This window comes from Lucilia sericata, unplaced genomic scaffold (assembly GCF_015586225.1).
Source record: "Lucilia sericata isolate MDLA Ls3-8-SP2 unplaced genomic scaffold, ASM1558622v1 Contig000808F_arrow, whole genome shotgun sequence".
In the NCBI taxonomy this organism is placed as follows: Eukaryota; Metazoa; Arthropoda; class Insecta; order Diptera; family Calliphoridae; genus Lucilia; species Lucilia sericata.
This window is the reverse complement of record NW_023994800.1, coordinates 58,575-81,308: the sequence shown is the minus strand read 5'-3', so window position 1 is coordinate 81,308 and position 22,734 is coordinate 58,575.

Genomic DNA, 22,734 nt, shown 5'->3' with positions numbered 1-22,734 from the left:
CCTCTTTTTATAGAACGTTTTCGATAAATTCTCTTTTTATAGAAAATTTTCGATAAATTCTCTTTTTATAGAAAATTTTCGATAAATTCTCTTTTTATAAAAAATTTTCGATAAAAACTCTTTTAATAGAAAAATTTCGATAAACTCTTTTTATAGAACATTTCCGATAAAAACTTTTTTTATAGAACATTTCCGATAAAAACTCTTATAGAACATTTTCGATAAAAACTCTTTTATAGAACATTTCCGGTTAAAACTCTTTTTATAGAACATTTCCGATAAAAAAACTCTTTTTGTAGAACATTTCCGACAAAAAATTTAAAATTTCGATAAAAACTTTTTTAAAAGAAAATTTTTGGTAAAAAAAACTTTTTATATAATATTTTCGATAAAAACTTTTTTAATAGAAAATTTTTGGTAAAAACTTTATTTATAGAACATATGCAATAAATTATCTTTTTATAGAACATTTTCGATAAATTCTCTTTTTATAGAACATTTTCGATAAAAACTCTTTTAATAAAAAATTTTCGATGAAGTCTTTTTATAGAACATTTCCGATAAAAACTTTTTTTATAGAACATTTCCGATAAAGACTCTTTTTATAGAACATTATCGATAAAAACTCTTTTAACAGAAAATTTTCGATAAAAACTCTTTTTATAGAACATTTCCGATAAAACTTTTTATAGAACATTTTCGATAAATTCTCTTTTTATAGAACATTTTCGATAAATTCTCTTTTTATAGAACATTTTCGATAAATTCTCTTTTTATAGAACATTTTCGATAAATTCTCTTTTTATAGAACATTTTCGATAAAAACTCTTTATATAGACATTTTCGATAACAGTTCTTTTTATAAAACACTTCTGATAAAAACTCTTTTTATAGAACATTTTCGATAAAAACTCTTTTTATAGATCATTTTCGATAAATCCTCGTTTTATAAAACATTTTCAATAAATTCTCTTTTTATAGAACATTTTCGATAAATTATCTTTTTATAGAAAATTTTCGATAAAAACTCTTATTATAGAACATTATCGATAAAAACTCTTTTTATAGAACATTTTCGATAACAACTCTTTTAATAGAACATTTTCGATAAAAACTCTTTTTATAGAACATTTTCGATAAATCCTCTTTTTATAGAACATTTTCGATAATTTCTCTTTTTATAGAACATTTTCTATAATTTCTCTTTTTATAGAACATTTTCGATAAATTATCTTTTTATAGAACATTTTCGATAAATCCTCTTTTTATAGAACATTTTCGATAAATTCTCTTTTTATAGAACATTTTCGATAAATCCTCTTTTTATAGAACATTTTCGATAAAAACTCTTTTTATAGAGCATTTTCGATAAAAACTCTTTTTATAGAACATACTAAATAAATTATCTTTTTATAGAACATTTTCGATAAATCCTCTTTTTATAGAACATTTTCGATAAATTCTCTTTTTATAGAACATTTTCGATAAATCCTCTTTTTATAGAACATTTTCGATAAAAACTCTTTTTATAGAGCATTTTCGATAAAAACTCTTTTTATAGAACATTTTCGATAAAAACTCTTTTTAAAGAACTTTTTCGATAAATTCTCTTTTTATAGAACATTTTCGATAAAAACTCTTTTTATAGAACATTTTCGATAAAAACTCTTTTTATAGAGCATTTTCGATAAAAACTCTTTTTATAGAACATTTTCGATAAAAACTCTTTTTATAGAACATATTCAATAAATTATCTTTTTATAGAACAATTTCGATAAATCCTCTTTTTATAGAACATTTTCGATAAATTCTCTTTTTATAGAACATTTGCGATAATTTCTCTTTTTATAGAACATTTTCGATAAATTCTCTTTTAATAGAAAATTTCCGATAAAAAACTCTTTTTATAGAGCATTTTCGATAAAAAACTCTTTTTATAGAGCATTTTCGATAAAAACTCTTTTTATAGAACATTTTCGATAAAAACTTTTTTTATAGAACATTTTGGATAAATCCTCTTTTTATAGAACATTTGCGATAATTTCTCCTTTTATAGAACATTTTCGATAAATTCTCTTTTTATAGAACATTTTCGATAAAAACTCTTTTTATAGAGCATTTTCGATAACAACTCTTTTCATAGAACATTTTCTATAAATACTCTCTTTATAGAATATTTTCGATAAAAATTTTTGATAAATCTCTTTTTATAGAATATATTTCTTTTTATTGAATATATCCGATAAGCTCTATTTTTATAGAAGATGTATAATAAATTCTCTTTTTATAGAAAATTTTCGATACATTCTCTTTTTTTATTGTATAAATATCGATAAATTTCCTTTTTATTGACAATTTTCGATAAATTCACTTTTTATAAAATATATTCTATAAACTTTGCTTTTGTAGAAGATTTTTAATAAATTCTCTTTTTATAGAAAATGTTCGATAAATTCTCCTTTTGTGGAGCATGTTCGATAAATGTTCTTTTTATAGAAAATTTTCGATAAATTCTCTTAATATTAAAATATATTTTCAATAAATTCTCTTTTTATTCTCAGCAATATTTCGAAATGGATCTCTAAAATTTCATAATTTTGATCTTATTACAGTATTTCTTTAATAATATCTTCTATAATAATATCTTCTTACATGGTAATATAAACATTCAGGCACCTGTCTATTAAAACTTCAGCACAAACGTATATTTAAAGTCATTTCCATGGTTATTGTGTACTAATATTTTATATGAACCTTTAAGCAGTTATTGTACCATAAAATTGTATATCAAATCTGGGCTTGTCATAGAAAGTAAAATTAGTAAATAGTGCGTAGTCGCCAGGAGGCACAGGTAGATTTTTTATTTTTTCCACAATATACCGATTTTCCAATCTTTTGATCTCAAAGTCTTCCTAAAATGAAATTAACTTTTTTTATTCGAGTTTAAAATCAATTATAAATACATACTATAAAGGGACAGGAATGATTCAGATTCGATGTATCCTTAAACCAGGAGCAGACAATACTCGTTACCGGATTAAAAAACAAAATCATATAAAAAAGGCTTATAGCCATTTCCTCTTTTCTTGAAACTAAAACGAGCCTTTTGGGAAAAATTAAATGTAGAGAGTTATAGTTAGAAAAAATTTTTAATTTAGCTTACATGAACATCTGTTATAGGAACTTGTAGAAATTTTATATATATTTCAAAAAATTGCAGACTACGTGACTCAGCTTTTAGACGACATTTCTCTATAGTAGCAAATTGTTTATCACGATTATTATAGGTAACTTTTGTAAACTTTAAATGGAAAGTCTTTAAAAATTTAATTTTTATTGAATCTATAATGTATTTCCAACTGTCAAGAACAACTCACCTTTGCCCCATGGATAATATGGGCAATTAGAAATGTGGTAATAAATATAACTGTATATAACTGAAGTTCATTACTACCCGTGTTGAGTTTTTAAGTGTTAGTCAGTGACCGCAAAATAAATAACATTTTAATAATTTTGTTAACTATTTAAATGGCACATGTTTAGACCCAACACCCTTAAAAAATTTATAATTTTTTGGAATTCAAAAATTTTAATCGATTTATTATGGGAACGTCACGTTATGTATAACAAAATTCTTTTGACCATGCGATAAAAGTTTTTGTCTTATGAAAAATTGATATAAATAAAAGTATAGAATTTAAAAATTTATTTCAAACTAATGTTATTTGATTAACTTTTACATAATTATAATTAATCCACGATTAATGTAAATTGTAAAATTTGTCCAATACTGCAGCAACAGCACCCTACAGATATAACCAATAATTTGTGTATTCACAAGAACGGTTATGATGAATATAGAGAGGGACAGACTAAACTAACATCTGTACCCATTAAGTATGTAGCGTAGGTTAAAAATGAATTATAACTAAAAGTAAATCTGATAAGTATAATGATAACTGAACTAAACATTATGTATAATTATGGGCACTATTCGTTATAATGATATTTTAAACAGCAGCAGAAATTTATATTGAAATGTCCATATTTAGAGATAATTAAGAAAACAAGTAGGAATGTATAGACGAGCTGTCTCAATCATATGATACCCTACATCAGTCGTGAGTTAATTTAAAATGTAATTTACTTTTTTAATTGATATTATGTGTGTTATGTTTGTTATATTGTAACCTGTTATTTGATTATAAGGTTTTCATGGACGGACGGATGGAAATAGCTAAATCGATTTAGAATTATTATTCTGCGTCGATTGTTATAGTGAAATTTATGGTTCTATGTGTTACATACTTCAGCACGAACCCTTAATATCCTCTCCACTATAGGGTTGTGTATGTATTTTAAAATATATATTAAATATTAAAAATATACGGCTGTGCCAAATCTTTGAACAAATTTAAAAAATATTTTTTTTCTATTGAATTTTTATACCCACCTTCGAAAAAGTAGAGGGTATATTGATTTTGTCATTCCGTTTGTAACACATCGAAATTTTGGTTATATACACACAAACGTATATATATTCAGGGTCCTTATTAAATTCTAAGACGATCTAGATAGAGTCCGAACGGAATGAGCTAGAGGGTTGAAATTTTCCTCAAATATTCTCAATAGGTTTGTTTGGTATAGAAAATGGGCCATATCGGTCCTCTTTTCGAATAGCGCCCACAAAAGAGGACCCCCGAAAAACAGTCCTAACAAACATATATGTTTTAAAAGTGTTAGTATAGCGATGAAATTCAACATAAATAAGTTTCCTATAAGCCAAAATCTCCATACAAAATATTATATGGATCGGTCAATAATTGACCCTACCCCCCATAAATTGATCCATTAAGAAAATTACTTTAACGCTCATTACTGGCTTAAAAATACGATTACAGCGATGAAATTTTACATAATTAAGTTTCTTACGAGACAAAATCTCGATACCAAATTATATGTGGATCGGTCTATAATTGACCCTACCCCGTTATATAACGTCCCCTTCAGAAAATTACTTTAACGCTCATTTCTGGAATCAAAATACGACTATAGAGAAGAAATTTGATATCAGTAAGTCTCAAATACTCTCTACAGGTAAGGTTTTTTTGGTATCGAACATGGGAAATATCGGTCCACGTTTCGGATAGCCCCCATACAACTTGACCCCAGAAAAACAGTCCAAACAGGCATATATGTTTTAAGAGCGTTAGTATAGCGATGAAATTCAACATAAATAAGTTTCATATGAGCCAAAATCTCAAATTTAATGTGGAGCGGTCCATAATCACCCTACCGCCCATATAAGGTCCCCATCAGAAATTACTTTAACTGACTTAATAAACGAGTACAGCGATGAAAGTTAACACAAGTAAGTTTCTTACGAGCCAAAATCAATCCACCAAATTTAATGTGGATCGGTCCATAATTGACGCTACCCCCCATATAAGGTCCCTTCAGAAAATTACTATAACGCTCATAATTGGCTTAAAAGTGTGATTATAGCGATAAAATTTGACATAAGTAAATCTCTTACGAACCAAAATCTTTCCACCGAATTTTATGTGGATCGGTCCATAATTGACCCTACCCCCCTATAAGGTCCCCTTCAGACAAATACTTTAACGCTCATTACTGGATTCAAAATACGAGTATAGCGATGAAATTTGACATAAGTAAGTCTCTTACGAGCAAAAATCTCCATCAAATTTTATGTGGGTCGATTCATAATTGAACCTATCCCCCATATAACATCCCCTTCAGAAAATGACTTCAACGGTCATTACTGGCTTAAAAATACGAGTATAGCGATAAAATTCGACTGAAGTAAGTTCCGTGCGAGCTAAAATCTTTTAACCAAATTTTATGTAGGTCGATTCATAATGGACCCTATTCCCCATATAAGATCCCCTTCAGAAAATGACATCAACGGTCATTACTGGCTTAAAAATACGAAAATAGCGATAAAATTCGACTGAAGTAAGTTCCGTGCGGGCCAAAATTTTTTAACCAAATTTTATATGGATCGTTCTATAAAAAAAACACAGAAAAAAATTGCGATTTTACTGATTTAAAATTTTGAACTTCTTGAAAGCAAATCTGATAAAATTTTTGAACTTTCGATCCCAAAAACATGTAGGGTTTTCAAAAATTGATTTCAACAAACATCGAAATATACATATGAACTCACATAACGTAATCAACTCAGCTTATAGATAGCTGATCTAGAATAGGATCGGAAATTAAAAACGGAATTTTAAAACATATAAAATTTTCAATTTTTAAAAAACTTTTTTTAACTGATTATTTGAACTTAACTTTATCTTAACTGAAATTAAGAAAAATTATGCTTTGATTCATAATTCTGCATATTTCCAAAGAATTTTTGTTGTAGGAAAAAAAAGTATTTTGTCAAAAATAGAAAAATAAGAAATTAGAAAGGTTCTCACAGTTTAGTTTGAAAACCATACAAATTTTAAAACTAACTTTTATGAATTATTAAAGAAGTAATTTCTAAGTAAAACCATAATAAAATTCGACTTCACTGATCTACTATATACATATGTACCCCACAAATTAGTTACAGTCCTACTACTTGTACCCAAACTGTTAGTAGCCTTTATAAACTAAACCAAAAATTTTTATAATAATATGCTGTAAGTCAAAATTAAGTATTTCTTATGCAAATCTTTATATAATAATAGTAAAACATTCAATTTTATCGCACAACAGGAAACAATAAACGTCAACAATGGGCGACGACGACGACAACGACAAACACAGCAACAATAACAATGAAAATAATAATAACAAATGCGGCCAACAAGAAAAACTTTTACATAGACTATTTCTGCTACTACTACAACTACTACTTTTATGACATTTCAAAAGAAGGATTAACGGAAATCGTTTTAAGTTTTAAACGGCAACTAACAATAATTCAAAACTTCCGTTTGGCGCCTCATACCCCATACATCTTTACAAACTTGTTAGGACAATACTTTCCATTATTTAAAATATATTTTTAGAGGCATGAGAAGATTCAGGGTAAGAAATTTTTGACATACTAACTGCTAAATGTAAATAGAAATACAAAATTGCAGAAATTTTAAAGGCACGTGAACGCGCACTTTTCTAACGCCCACCATTTGACGTTATGTTAGGTATTTTTTGGCTTTTTTCGCTGTTGTTGTCGTTGTCAACATCTGCCAGTGGCAGTTGGTACTTGTATTTGAAAATACATACATATATTTAGTTATTTGTTTGTTGTTATACGTTTATTTCGAAGACCATATTTTAAAATTCATACAAACTTTTCATTTGTATTTTACTTACGTTTTGAAAGGGGGTATGGGAGAAAAAACTTCTAAATATTTTTCATCATTTTAAATTGGTCTTGTTTTGTTTATTTTTATTTGGAGCTGGTTAGAGTCATGACAATTCGTTGTGATTTTATATTTTTAATATGAATTTTTTGGGTTGTAGACAAATAAGCGGATTTTTCAATTGCAATTTAAAGACAATATAGCCAATTTAGAACAGCAAATAACATACAATGGAAAACTAAAAACGAATGATGTTGCTGACGGCTCTGGGAGTGAAATTTAACGGGGGAAGGATAGCCAATATTAATACGTAGAATTTAGTATTTAGACGCAGATTTTTATATATTTATTTTAAGTAGGAAACCAATATCCGTCAGAAATGCCTTATAATTATAGACTAGACTATAGACTAGACTATAGACTAGACTATAGACTAGACTATAGACTAGACTATAGACTAGACTATAGACTAGACTATAGACTAGACTATAGACTAGACTATAGACTAGACTATAGACTAGACTATAGACTAGACTATAGACTAGACTATAGACTAGACTATAGACTAGACTATAGACTAGACTATAGACTAGACTATAGACTAGACTATAGACTAGACTATAGACTAGACTATAGACTAGACTATAGACTAGACTATAGACTAGACTATAGACTAGACTATAGACTAGACTATAGACTAGACTATAGACTAGACTATAGACTAGACTATAGACTAGACTATAGACTAGACTATAGACTAGACTATAGACTAGACTATAGACTAGACTATAGACTAGACTATAGACTAGACTATAGACTAGACTATAGACTAGACTATAGACTAGACTATAGACTAGACTATAGACTAGACTATAGACTAGACTATAGACTAGACTATAGACTAGACTATAGACTAGACTATAGACTAGACTATATAGACTAGAGATAGACTAGACTATAGACTAGACTATAGACTAGACTATAGACTGGACTATAGACTAGACTATAGACTAGACTATAGACTAGACTATAGACTAGACTATAGACTAGACTATAGACTAGACTATAGACTAGACTATAGACTAGGCTATAGACTAGACTATAGACTAGGATAGACTAGACTAGAATAACTACTAGACTATAGACTAGACTATAGACATAGACTATAGACTAGACTATAGACTAGAATATAGACTAGACTATAGACTAGTCTATATTCTAGTCTATAGTCTAGTCTAGTCTATAGTCTAGACTAGACTAGACTAGACTAGACTATAGACTAGACTATAGACTAGACTATAGACTAGACTATAGACTAGACTATAGACTAGACTATAGACTAGACTATAGACTAGACTATAGACTAGACTATAGACTAGACTATAGACTAGACTATAGACTAGACTATAGACTAGACTATAGACTAGACTATAGACTAGACTATAGACTAGACTATAGACTAGACTATAGACTAGACTATAGACTAGACTATAGACTAGACTATAGACTAGACTATAGACTAGACTATAGACTAGACTATAGACTAGACTATAGACTAGACTATAGACTAGACTATAGACTAGACTATAGACTAGACTATAGACTAGACTATAGACTAGACTATAGACTAGACTATAGACTAGACTATAGACTAGACTATAGACTAGACTATAGACTAGACTATAGACTAGACTATAGACTAGACACCTAAAATGCATGTCTTAAGTTTGGCAAACAATTTTGATCAAATACCTCCTGGAAGAAATATTTTTGTATTATTTCTCATTTCAGTTAAATTTCATTTATCATAGTCAGCTATCCTTCTCATCCCCTTCAAATTCATAACAAACATTTCGAAAAATGTTTTTGGGAAAAAGTGGTGGATATGAATATTTTGAATAAATAATAGTTGCTGGCGGTGTTTTTTGTTTTTGTCATTGTAGTTGTTGTTTTTTTTTTAATGAAATTCATATTAATGAAATTTGGCAGAATATAAATAACAATTGTATTTAAGAAAGACAAGGTGTGTTAGTGACACTAAGAGGCGTGTTTGAATACTTTTTTTTTTGTGGAAATGCTTTACTAAAAACAAGCAGCTATACAGGGGGTAATTAAATGCAGATAAAGCATGTTTTGATTTTTGATTATGGAGAGATTACTTCTGAAAAATGAGGTTTTAAGTAATGCTTTAAGTTAGTTTATCAAAAATTTAAAATAAATTAAATGTGGAGAATCGGAAATGACAAAAAAAATTGGGTTATCGATAAGAAAACAACAAAGATTAGGAACTACTATTATAATTGTACGCAACTTTAATAATATAAAAATTCTGAATTAAACTAATACTAACTAAATTTAACTTTTTAACTTTAAAACATGAAATATTAAAGTATCATTTTAAAATTTCCCTGCATCCACAAAGGATAAAACTAAACAAGGTTACAACATCATAAAACAAAAAATTATAAAATATCAAAAATTTTATTATTTTTCTATTGTATAATATTTTATTTAAAATTGAGCCACAAATTATACATAATACATTCCCAAAAGATTAAATACATTTAACCAAATCAAATATTTATTAAAAATAACTGGCAGTAATAGAGTAACAAAAAAAAATACATATTACAATAAAAAAGGGTCTAACAAAATATATCTGCAACCAAACAAACCAACCATCACTACTTCCAACTTTATGCAGATATATACATACATACATATGTATATAGAAAATTTTGTTTATGAAATTTTCCCTACTCCCCCGGAGGCTGGCAGTAGTAAAATTTTGTGTGTTAGAGAAAAAAGGGAAACAAACCAAATTTTAAAATAAAAAAAAAAAAATAACAGAATTAGTATTTGAATTATGAATAATAATAAAATAACAATCCTTGTAATAAAATGTACATTTACTCACACTGTTTTAAAATTATAAAATACAGATATTCATGTATACACATACTTACATACATATAAATAAACACAGTGTAAAATAAAAAAATGAACAACAGTTTATTTAAACAATAAAATTTTACATACATATAGTATAAGTTTGTAAGTTTATGTACATACAGATATGTACATACACATAAGAACATACATATAGGCAATTCCATGGAAAGGTAAACCACGACTGAAAAAATAAAACCCTTATAACTTCTGCATTTTTGAAGATAATTCAACAATTTGGTATATGATCTTTTGTAGCACCAAAGACGAAGACTGTTGAAAATTTTTGAAATCGGTCTATTTTTACACCTCGCCGCCATACAAACAGAACCGAAAATATCACTTTTTAGCTCATAATTCTGTTAATTATAATACTATCCCTTCAAAAATCGGCAGATCTAAAATATTTATAGGCCTAAACCTTTATGCCGATTTTCATAACGATTGGACCTCATTTGACCCTAGTTCCATTCAAAGATTAATTTCAGAAAAACACTTAAACGTCCGTAACTCACTTCTAATCACTAGTATTATGATCAAATTTGGCACAAATAAGTTTTATATGAATTAAAATCACACCCTAGAATTTTATGAGGATCGGTCCATATTTAACCCTAGTTGCCATATAACTCCAGTTTTTTATTTTTATCTATAAATTGCTTAAACATGTATATAGGTCGGCCATGTTCGACTGCACTTTCCTACTCCTTTTGATTTGTTGAAGTGTGTGTATGCATATATTTCCAAAATATATATTTTATAACTTAAAAAAAAAAAAATCAGGAGAAAAATCTGTCTCATACGATGTGTCACGTACTATATTTAAATATGTTCATTATAAAATTATATTAATTTCTTTTTTTATTTAAAAATTATGGATTACTAATGAAAAATATGTCCCATAGTGTAAGAAATTAACACAAAAAAGATACACCTGCAGAATTCACAGATTTTCGTAAATATTTACATGTACTTTAAAAACACTTCCGTTTTTTGTCACGTATGATATCGCCATATTTTAATCCATATTTTGGAAAACAATGTTCCGAATGGGATGATTCCTTTTGGAAATATAGTATTCTTTAAATGGAACAGAATGGCAAAATTATTTTCCAAGTACTCCTAATTTTACAAAATCTATACCACTCTGAAGGCGTGCGAATGTCACATACAATCGTATGGAATTGCCCATATGTATTTATGTATGTATAGGTATTTATACATAAATTTTAAATTTGAAAGATTTAATCAAAAGTACAAAGAATCGTTGAAAATTATAGCAAATAGTTACTTTCACTTTATTTTACAATATTAATATTATCGTCATCCTATATACTTTCATATATAACATAGAATCTTTTAAGGCAAAACTACGGAACTGATTTCATGAAATTTGACAAATAAAAAGATCTAAACTTAAAAAGAATCGCATGATATGCCGCTTTACGCAATTTTTATAAAAAAAATTTATATCAAATTTGCACTAAAGATATAGAAATATGTTTTCCAATTTACATGAAGTTTGACACACCTTTAAGTGTTTTTTTAAGCAGGTGTAAAATCTTTCAAGAATACCTACAGCCCGTACCGACTACTTACATATGTAGAACATATGTTCTAAAATCCACTCTCTGTTCAAGGTAATACATTTGCTTAGCTTATTTTAGTGCAAGGTGTATGAAATAATTTCGTAGATTCGACTTCATCAGGGCAATCGGGACACCTATGTGATTTGTTATTCTTAAAACAGTACTGATATTGTTTGTTTCCTTCGTGTCATTTAAGTTATTGGAGAAATGTATACGTTACGCTGTACGAAATAATGGACCGATTTTAACCATCAAAAGAAGAGTATGTGCAAAATTTCATCAAATTATCTTGAAAATTGCGACCTGTAGAGTGCGCTCAAGGTTTACATGGACATACAGACGGACGGACAGACGGACATAGCTAAAGCGACTAAGAAAGTGATTCAGAGCCGATTACTTTAAGGTGGGTGTAGATCTAAAATTGTTGGGTGTTACAAACTTCAGCACAAATGCATAATACCCTCCCCACTATAGTGGTGTAGGGTATAATAAGTCAAAGTTATATTCATATATTCCGAATCTGCCACAATTTCAAATATTTGTAGAAATTTACATTTTAGAAATTTTAAAAGTTAAACTTGGGTTTCCTTAATTAAGTGATTTTTGGTGGTAGGCCTCCGATCCGGAAGAACTTTCGCAAAATTAACTATTTCTAACGTTACTGAGTGATTCCCAGACTCATTGATTCATCTCGCACAGCGTAAACGGTTGAAGCTAAAGAGCTAAAGTTTGGACAGAAGATTGATCTCCCACCCAATAGATCCACTAAGAGGGGGTCAAAAGGGTAAAAGTGCACCCCATCTATCTTTTAAACCAGTGAAAATACCAAAAATATTTTATCGAAAAAATACAAATACGAATTTAGTACTTTTTGTATATTCGAATGTCTAAGAGATGAAAATTGTACCTATTTTTGGTACTTTTCTCATATTTATTTATGTATTGATTTGTACATATAAATACTAAATGATGGACTCCCACTACGATATCGAAGACTTTTGGAATAAAGTTTTATTACCTGAATAGGAAGATAAAAGTACCAAAAGGGGGAAAACGGGAAATTTGATTTTATTCAAAGTCATTGGGTTAATGACATGTTGGTACTTTTACGTTCTTTAAAAGGTACTTTTTGAATTTTATATAACAATGAAACATAAAATTAAGCATAAAGAGCCCTGAGTAAATAAGAAGCTATAATATGGGACTTTTTGGTACTTTTTCGTTCTTGAATTTTTTGAATTTTCTATAATATTGAAACCAGAATTATGAAATTAGGTATGTAGAGACCGGAGTAAATGAAAACCTATAAAAAGGAACCTTCTGTTACTTTTTCGTTCTTTAACTGGTACTTTTTGACATTGACTACGGAGTAAATGAGAACCTATAAAAGGGGACTTTTTGGTACTTTTTCATTCTTCAAAAGGTACTTTTGGAGAATTCTATAATATTAAACATAGAAACATGGAATTAAGCATATAGAGACCGAAGTAACCGAGAACATATAAAAGGGGACCTTTTGGTACTGTTTCGTTCTTCAAATGGTACTTTTTGAGTTTTCTATTATATTGAGCATAGAAGCATAAAACTAAACATTCAGGGACTTCAGTGAATAAAAATCTAAAAAAGAGTATTTTGTGGTACTTTTTCGTTCTTTAACTGGTACTTTTTGAATTTTGTATAACATTAAACTTAGAAACATGGAACGAAATAAAAGAGGACTTTAGGGTATTTTTTTGTAACTGCTATTTTTTGAGTTTTTTGTAATATTACGACTAGAATCATAAAATCAAACTTATAGGGTCCTTATTGATTGAAAAGCTAAGACCAATTATGGACCAAATGGATTTTTATCCGATGATTTTTGCAACTTGAAAGGATTTCAAAAATGTAGGATTTCAAAAATGATCTGCTATATTTTCGTGTAAAATTGCTTGCAAAAATACAATTAAACACAAAAATGTTATTGTATTTTTGCGATAAATCTATTATAGTAAAATAAAACTACATATACTATTTTTAGCAATTCAATTAAATTAAATTTAAATAAATAAAATATGTGTTAAAATGATTTAGTAGATACTATCAATACATATACATACATTCGTATATTGTGTGAGTATTAATGTAACTGGAATAAATTTGAAATTAAACACAAATGTAAATAATCTACAAAAATAAACAAAAAATTTACATATGTATGTATGTATTGTGTTTTTTAACCATGAATATAAAATCTATGGAAAAATGAATAAAATTATAATATTGAAAAATTAGAACAAATAAATCAATAGAGAAATTTTGGAACTAAGTAACTAACATATTTTTTTACGACCAATGACTAATTGAAATGAATAATTGAAACTGCTTACTTAGTAATGCTGAAGGTGGTATGTATCTTTATTTTATTTACTAAAAATATTGTTAGTTACATGCTATTAAGATTTCATTTAAGACATTTTTTTAATATTGTGGGTAGAAGAAATAAATATTTATCAACAATATTTGTTTTTTGATTTTATACCTTCATATGTATTATTAATAAATTATTTATGTATATTTTTGACTAAAAATTTGTAACAAACAAACTATACCATTATCAACAATAAATACTGCCGGTAACATCCGTTTCCGGTTTCAAAATTATTTCTACAGTAATTTGAACAATTAAACTGTTGTTTTTATAAATTGCCAATTGTATGCTTTTTCATTTTATACTCAAATTTATTTTTAAATATTTAAATTGAAAAATTCATTATTGGTTTAGAATAGGAGGATATGAGGTCAGAAATAATGATGAACTTTTTTTTATTTCTAAAATTATTTTAATGCAAATTTTAAAATGAATAGACAGTTAGCCCAAATAAAATTGATGATTGTCTTTGTAGAGTTAATGTTTAAATAAATTGAATTGTTTTACATAATATACCTATGGAACTTAATGGTACTTTTCTTTTATTATATACCCATTTAAAAGTTATAAATATTTAGACATGTAACTATTTTGCTCATTTTACCTTAAATTATAAATATCTAATGGATTTTAAATGCATTATTTTATATTGTTTTATGATAAAAAGAAATTATACACATGAATTGAAACGTGAACAACAATCTCACATTCCTTATTTTGCAAAAAAAAAATCCTTTAAATAAAACACATTTTTTCATTTCTTTGAACCAGTAAATATTAAAGTCGTTTACGTTGCCAGCCATGTGACAGTAAGCGATTAACGGAACAACAAAAAATATAAATAATGCAAAAAGTTCCCGGAGCAAAAACACTCGATAGTTTTTGAATAAAGCTATTTAAAGAAAATTAATTGAAATATATTTACCACCATAGTGGAGAGGGTATTATGAATTTGTGCTGATGTTCGTAAAACCAATCATCTCAGAATCGCTTTCTGAGTCAATTTAGTTATATCCGACTGTCCGTCCGTCTGTCTGTCTGTCCATCTAAAAATTAATTTGCAAAAATTGCATCATTATCCCCATTATAGTGGCATAATACCTTCGTGCTAATGTTTGTAACAACAATCGTCTCAGAATCACTTTCTGAGTCGATTTAGTTGTATCCACCTGTCCGTCCGTCTGTCCCTCCGTCCGTCCGTCAGTCAGTCTGTCTGTCTGTCTGTCTGTCTGTCTGTCTGTCCGTCTGTGTGTCAATGTAAACCTTGTGCGCACGCTACAGGTCGCAAGATAAAATTAAATTGATAATGAAATTTGACACATAATTTTAACAAAAAATATTTGAAATTTGTATTAAAATTCAAGAACAATTTGTGACAATTTTTTATTAATATATTCTTCTTTTGGCTCAAGGACGAAACCTATTGAAAATGGTTAAAATCGGTTCATTATTTCGCCTTGCTCCTATAGGTATATCATATATGTACATAGATTATACATAAGTTAATAAAGGAATGATATAGGGAGTAGTGTTTATGAGCATTCGATCTAAATGTGCTCACATCGCCAGTGACATGAAAGACCTACATATGTAAGTGTAGAACGGCTAAAGAATGTATTCATCCTGTAAAATAAACTTTTGCTCATATCTCCATTATTTATGCACCGATTTTGCTGATAGAAAATAGGAAACTTCAGAAAATTGATTTCAATAAACATACAGACATGAAGGCGGACATAGCTTAATTGACTCTTCTATCTATATAATCCAGAATATATACATATATACTTTATGAGATCGGAAAATTATATTGTAGAAATTACCCTTCTCACGACGGTGAAGGGTTTAGGGATTTTTTATCCCTTGTTACTTTTTTCGGTTCAATTTATCCTTCGATAAACAGAAAATTTTCGATACATTCAAGATTAATAGGAAGTTTTTGATAATCTGAATTTATAGATAATTTTCTATATAGATTTATAGAAATTTTTCGATAAATTTTAAACTTTCGATAAATATTAAATTTTCGATAAATTTTCTTTTATATAAAATTTTCGATTTATTTGTTCTATATTTTTAAAAATTGTAACCTTAATTTATTGTTTATAAAAAATTTTCGATAAATTTAAAATATTTAGAAAAAATATTCGATAAATTTTCTAGTTTTGAAAAATTTTCGATAAAATTTTTATTACCATCAAAAAAGATGGGGGGTATATTGATTTTGTCATTCCCTTTGTAACACATCGAAATATTGGTCATAGACCCACAAAAGTATATATATTCTGGGTCCACATTAAATTCTAAGACGATCTAGCCATGTCTGTCCGTCCGTCCGTCCGGCCCTCATACAAGTGGCCCCTCGAAAAGCAGCTTTAACATAACTTGTTTAACTTGTTTAAAAATACTAATATAGCTATGAAATTCGACATAAGTAAGTTTCTTATAATTCAAAATCACTATGCAAAATTTTATGAGGATCGGTACATAATTGACCCTACCCCCCATATAAGGTCCCCTTCAGAAAATGACTTTAACGCTCATTACTGGCTTAAAAATACTAGTATATAGAGTCAAAATCTATCTAAAAAAATTTATGAGGATCGGTCCATGATTGACCCTATCCCCCATATAAGGTCCCCTTCAGAAAATGACTGCAACGCTCATTAATGGTTGAAAAATACGAGTGTAGCGATGAAATTCGACACAAATAAATTTAATACGAACCAAATTCTGTCTACCAAATTTTATGAGGATCGACCCATAATATAAGGTCCTCTTCAGAAAATTACTTTAACGCTTATAACTGGCCTAAATATACGAGTATATAGATGAAATTCGACATAAGTAAGTTTCATTCGAGTCAAACGAGGTTTGATGGTGGGCATATAAGATTCGGCATAGTCGAATATAACACTCTTACTTGTTTTTTTTTTTTTTAGAAAATATTCGATAAATTTACTATTTTTTTACAAAATTATGGAAAATATTCTATTTAAAGTATATTTTTGATAAATACTGTATTTAAAGAAAATTTTACTAGTAAATGTACTCTACTCCAGTAAATCGTATGACTTGTAACAACAGACAATATTGCAACTACAAAAAATGGAAATAAGTAAAAGAAAAATTGTTTGGTTGCATAGTTACAATGCATTGCAAATGCATATGTAAGTTCAGGCACATACATGCAAACATACATGAAATGAACATGTACGCGTGTGGCACAAATTGATTACCACATGTAAAATTAATTTGAATTCAACTGAAATGGTGATTTAAAAAATTAATAATGCTCATTATATGGACATCACACGCACGCACACACACACGCTCTTACCTAGTATTTATCACTGTGACATGCGATGTATGTACGTACAATTGTTACAACACATTGCAACATATTGTTACTGATGCTGCCGCACTAGACTTATAAACACATGCCTTCAAAGAATATTTACATCATCAGTTCTTAAAGTTAAGTATGATATTATAGTATCAAATTTTAAATACCAGCGAAAAAAAAAATGAAATAAATAATGAAAAAAGTTGTTTATGTGAAAGATGCATTTATTTTGCCATAGTTCATCTGCCTTCCGTACAAACATAGTGTCTGTCTGGCTGTAGGCTGATTATGCATTCGTTTATTTTCCGTTTTGGATTTCATTGAATTTAACATTCTTTTTTTTCGCGTTTCCTAGAAACGTTTTCAATTCTGTGTTTCTCTTTTATGTCATTGTAAGAATTACTTATTATTGTATTGGTGTGTGTGTGTATTTTTTTGGTTTATTGCATGCCACAGTTATGAGCGTTGCCTACAACCTTGTACTATAAATGTGTATTGAGCTGCTGTTGCTGCTATTGCTGCTCATTTATATTTTAACGTCTCGTTGACCATTTAGTTAAAAAAAAGCAATGAAAATGGTATATATTTTTTAAAGGCCGTTAAATATGCTTTCCTGTCGTGCTTTATCGCACGAAATATTACATCGGGGAGTGTAAAAGGACGATTTTTTTGATTTATATAAAGATTTTGGAACCTAACCTAGATTTCAAAGCTCATTTAGCAATGAGGGTGCATCAATACTTTAGTTGGAATTAACTTTTCTGAAAACCAATTTTAATGACTTATAGGCAGAATTTTGCAATTGAAAAATTAGCAAATATGATCTCATCTTAAAACGTCGCATCCGATATGATTCCACTGAATTTTGAATGTCTAAACCTCTCTAATTAGAATATTTATATAAATACATATTGTTTACTTATGTTTGATTATCTCTATAGATGTTGCACATACGCCTCGTTGTCTTTAAAGGAAAAACAACGTTGGTATAAAAAAACAAAACATTCCATTCTGTTTTGCAGACATGTTGGTCGAATGAACATTCAGCAATTTTTTTGTATTGTAGGAGGGTACAATCAATTCCATGCGATTAAATTTTTATACATAAAAAATTATACTGTTTTTGTACTTTTAATTTATTCTTTTTTGTTTTTTTTTTTTGCACTTGTTGTCATTGTTAATTTTACTCTCTTCAATCTGTGGGATGCATTCTATACAGAGTTCTACGGAAAAAATGTCAAGCAAATCAATTTCTAAGCTGAATTAGTGACATATATTTGTCCGTCTGTTAGTCAGGAGGAGGTCATTTCACAGACATGAATTTTTTTTACAACAGGTGATATTTAAAATAGGGTCTTGATTTTATCCTCTACCCCGGATAAATGTCGTTATGAAATGCCCTTGGACGCCTGGAATTAGGCAACTCAGATTCGCATCTAGCAAGTGAATTGTCATTTAAAGACTTCTTAAAGTTATTTTAAACAAAATATTTAAAGAAAAAGGTTAGAATTTATAGTCGGGCATAGCCGACCATATGGTACCCTACACCAGTGATTATGTTACAAATGTTGATTATTTTTTATTAATAATTTAATTTTTACCTTAATTCAAAAATATTTTAACAATTTGTTGACAAAAAAGGAATTTTCTAAAAGAGGGGTTATATGGAGGTAGGGGGTTAATATGGGCCTATTCTTATAAATTTTGGTAGAGGGATTTACGTGTACATTAAAGTTATTTATTCAGAATGTAATCGTGGTTGTAGTGTTTATAAGTGAATTTTGACCATCAAGTCATTTTATGAAGGGACTTTATATGGGGGGTAGGGTCAAATGAGGGCCAATCATTACGAAAATCAGCAGTATCTTTAAGACTTATAGACCATTTTCAATAGGCTTTTTGGGTCAAAAGAAATTCAAATTTCATCAAATTATCTTGAAAATTACCTGTAGCGTGCACACAAGGGACACTCAGACTGACAGACAGTTCCTTCTAGGTGCCCGAAAATATATTAAATCGCAAACTTCCGCCTGAAAGGTAGTTTAGAGGCAGTAAATTTCGGTTTCCAGATTTCAATGGGTACGGCGAAATATTACATCGGGGAGTGTAAAAGGACGATTTTTTTGATTTATATAAAGATTTTGGAACCTAACCTAGATTTCAAAGCTCATTTAGCAATGAGGGTGCATCAATACTTTAGTTGGAATTAACTTTTCTGAAAACCAATTTTAATGACTTATAGGCAGAATTTTGCAATTGAAAAATTAGCAAATATGATCTCATCTTAAAACGTCGCATCCGATATGATTCCACTGAATTTTGAATGTCTAAACCTCTCTAATTAGAATATTTATATAAATACATATTGTTTACTTATGTTTGATTATCTCTATAGATGTTGCACATACGCCTCGTTGTCTTTAAAGGAAAAACAACGTTGGTATAAAAAAACAAAACATTCCATTCTGTTTTGCAGACATGTTGGTCGAATGAACATTCAGCAATTTTTTTGTATTGTAGGAGGGTACAATCAATTCCATGCGATTAAATTTTTATACATAAAAAATTATACTGTTTTTGTACTTTTAATTTATTCTTTTTTGTTTTTTTTTTTTTGCACTTGTTGTCATTGTTAATTTTACTCTCTTCAATCTGTGGGATGCATTCTATACAGAGTTCTACGGAAAAAATGTCAAGCAAATCAATTTCTAAGCTGAATTAGTGACATATATTTGTCCGTCTGTTAGTCAGGAGGAGGTCATTTCACAGACATGAATTTTTTTTACAACAGGTGATATTTAAAATAGGGTCTTGATTTTATCCTCTACCCCGGATAAATGTCGTTATGAAATGCCCTTGGACGCCTGGAATTAGGCAACTCAGATTCGCATCTAGCAAGTGAATTGTCATTTAAAGACTTCTTAAAGTTATTTTAAACAAAATATTTAAAGAAAAAGGTTAGAATTTATAGTCGGGCATAGCCGACCATATGGTACCCTACACCAGTGATTATGTTACAAATGTTGATTATTTTTTATTAATAATTTAATTTTTACCTTAATTCAAAAATATTTTAACAATTTGTTGACAAAAAAGGAATTTTCTAAAAGAGGGGTTATATGGAGGTAGGGGGTTAATATGGGCCTATTCTTATAAATTTTGGTAGAGGGATTTACGTGTACATTAAAGTTATTTATTCAGAATGTAATCGTGGTTGTAGTGTTTATAAGTGAATTTTGACCATCAAGTCATTTTATGAAGGGACTTTATATGGGGGGTAGGGTCAAATGAGGGCCAATCATTACGAAAATCAGCAGTATCTTTAAGACTTATAGACCATTTTCAATAGGCTTTTTGGGTCAAAAGAAATTCAAATTTCATCAAATTATCTTGAAAATTACCTGTAGCGTGCACACAAGGGACACTCAGACTGACAGACAGTTCCTTCTAGGTGCCCGAAAATATATTAAATCGCAAACTTCCGCCTGAAAGGTAGTTTAGAGGCAGTAAATTTCGGTTTCCAGATTTCAATGGGTACGGCGACCGTTAAGAGCCATAACAAGAGGTTCTCTCAGCGGTTGTTAAACATCACCTAGATCTCTTATATGGAACCAATATCTCATAGTTTCTCACAATTTATGTTTCTGGAATACGATCTACGACAAGTCTGGTGTTCGTGCATAATCGTCCAACATGTCCACTATGGATTGATGACATATCATGTAACCGTATTTGTTCACTACGCTCAGCTGTGAATAATGCCTCGTATCTTATACAGATATGTTTCGACTAGAAGGATATCCAAATATTTTGGTTGTCATTACTGCTTGAGTATAAGTGGTGCCTGCATGGCAGTAATGTATGTTGAACTAAATGTAGTGATATTATGGTTTTCTTCAAAATACGTCCACCACGCTATTGGAGAGTCAGTTAGAGCTACTCTGGTTTGGGACTGTGTATTCCCAAGGTTCCATCGGGGCGCAAGAGGTATTTGTAGTTATATCCAAATTACTGGAAGAACATGTTGGTTCATAGATTGAGTGTATCGAATGAAGGTGTTGTGTGTATCGATGAAGGTGTTGTGTGTGGGGTGATAATGGATCAGGGTTTGTTTAGGATTTACTCTCTTCATACATGATTTATTGAAGTGTGTTTCTGAGAGTAAGAAGTTAAGTCTACCGATAGCTTCTCTAGGATCTGTAGCCTAATCAACAGCGCCCATTCCATCAGCGTGACTTTAACCGGAATTGATACTTTTGAAGCATCTCGGAATTTATGTAAGGATTCAATAATGATCATAGCATAAATAACTTAAGTACTCCAGCAAAGTGCTTGTACATAGTCCTGTGTCCGCCATGTACAAAAATTACATCCTACATGTTCCTTAGGAATCACAAGGGACGATGGTGAGTCGTCTCTAGCTCATCATGTGGTGGTTATTGATCGCTAATATCCAGTGCAATGGTGATAAAATTCTCTATGTAGTGCACAGAATAGGAATTGAAATCCCGGTATTTTTCGGGATTGGAAAATCCCAAATCTCTGAATTTCGTGTTCAAGAGAAATCTGCGTAAAAAATTGCGTTCAAAACGAGGGAATGATGTATTTTCTTATATGTTTTCCATTAGGAATTGAATGTAGTGATTTTATTTTTCGATTTAAACATTTCACAAATATGTATGTTCGAAGCAATCTGTTACAGGTTGCATGTTAATGCAAATTTGCGCATTAATGCGATAATAATGGCTATATTTATAGTTTTTTTATGCATAAAATTTGAAACAAATATGACAACTCCCACTTTTGGTCGGAAGTTAAACGGTTTAAAAATTCTATTGAGTTTAAATCTTGTTTAAGATTTAATTTGTTATAATTGCAATTTAAAATTTTTTCTACGTAGTTACTTGGTCTCAACCACAATCTTATAAAATAATTTTAAAGAATTTTTAAATAATACAAACAACATTTATATTATTTTTAATTTTGTTATTAATAATTTAAAAAATTATCTTTTATCTTAAAAGAAAACTGATTTTTTGATAATGTCATTATAATATTTAGCATTCTTTTGAAGTTTTGCCAACAACATAAAATTCACTTAACAATTTAAAGAAA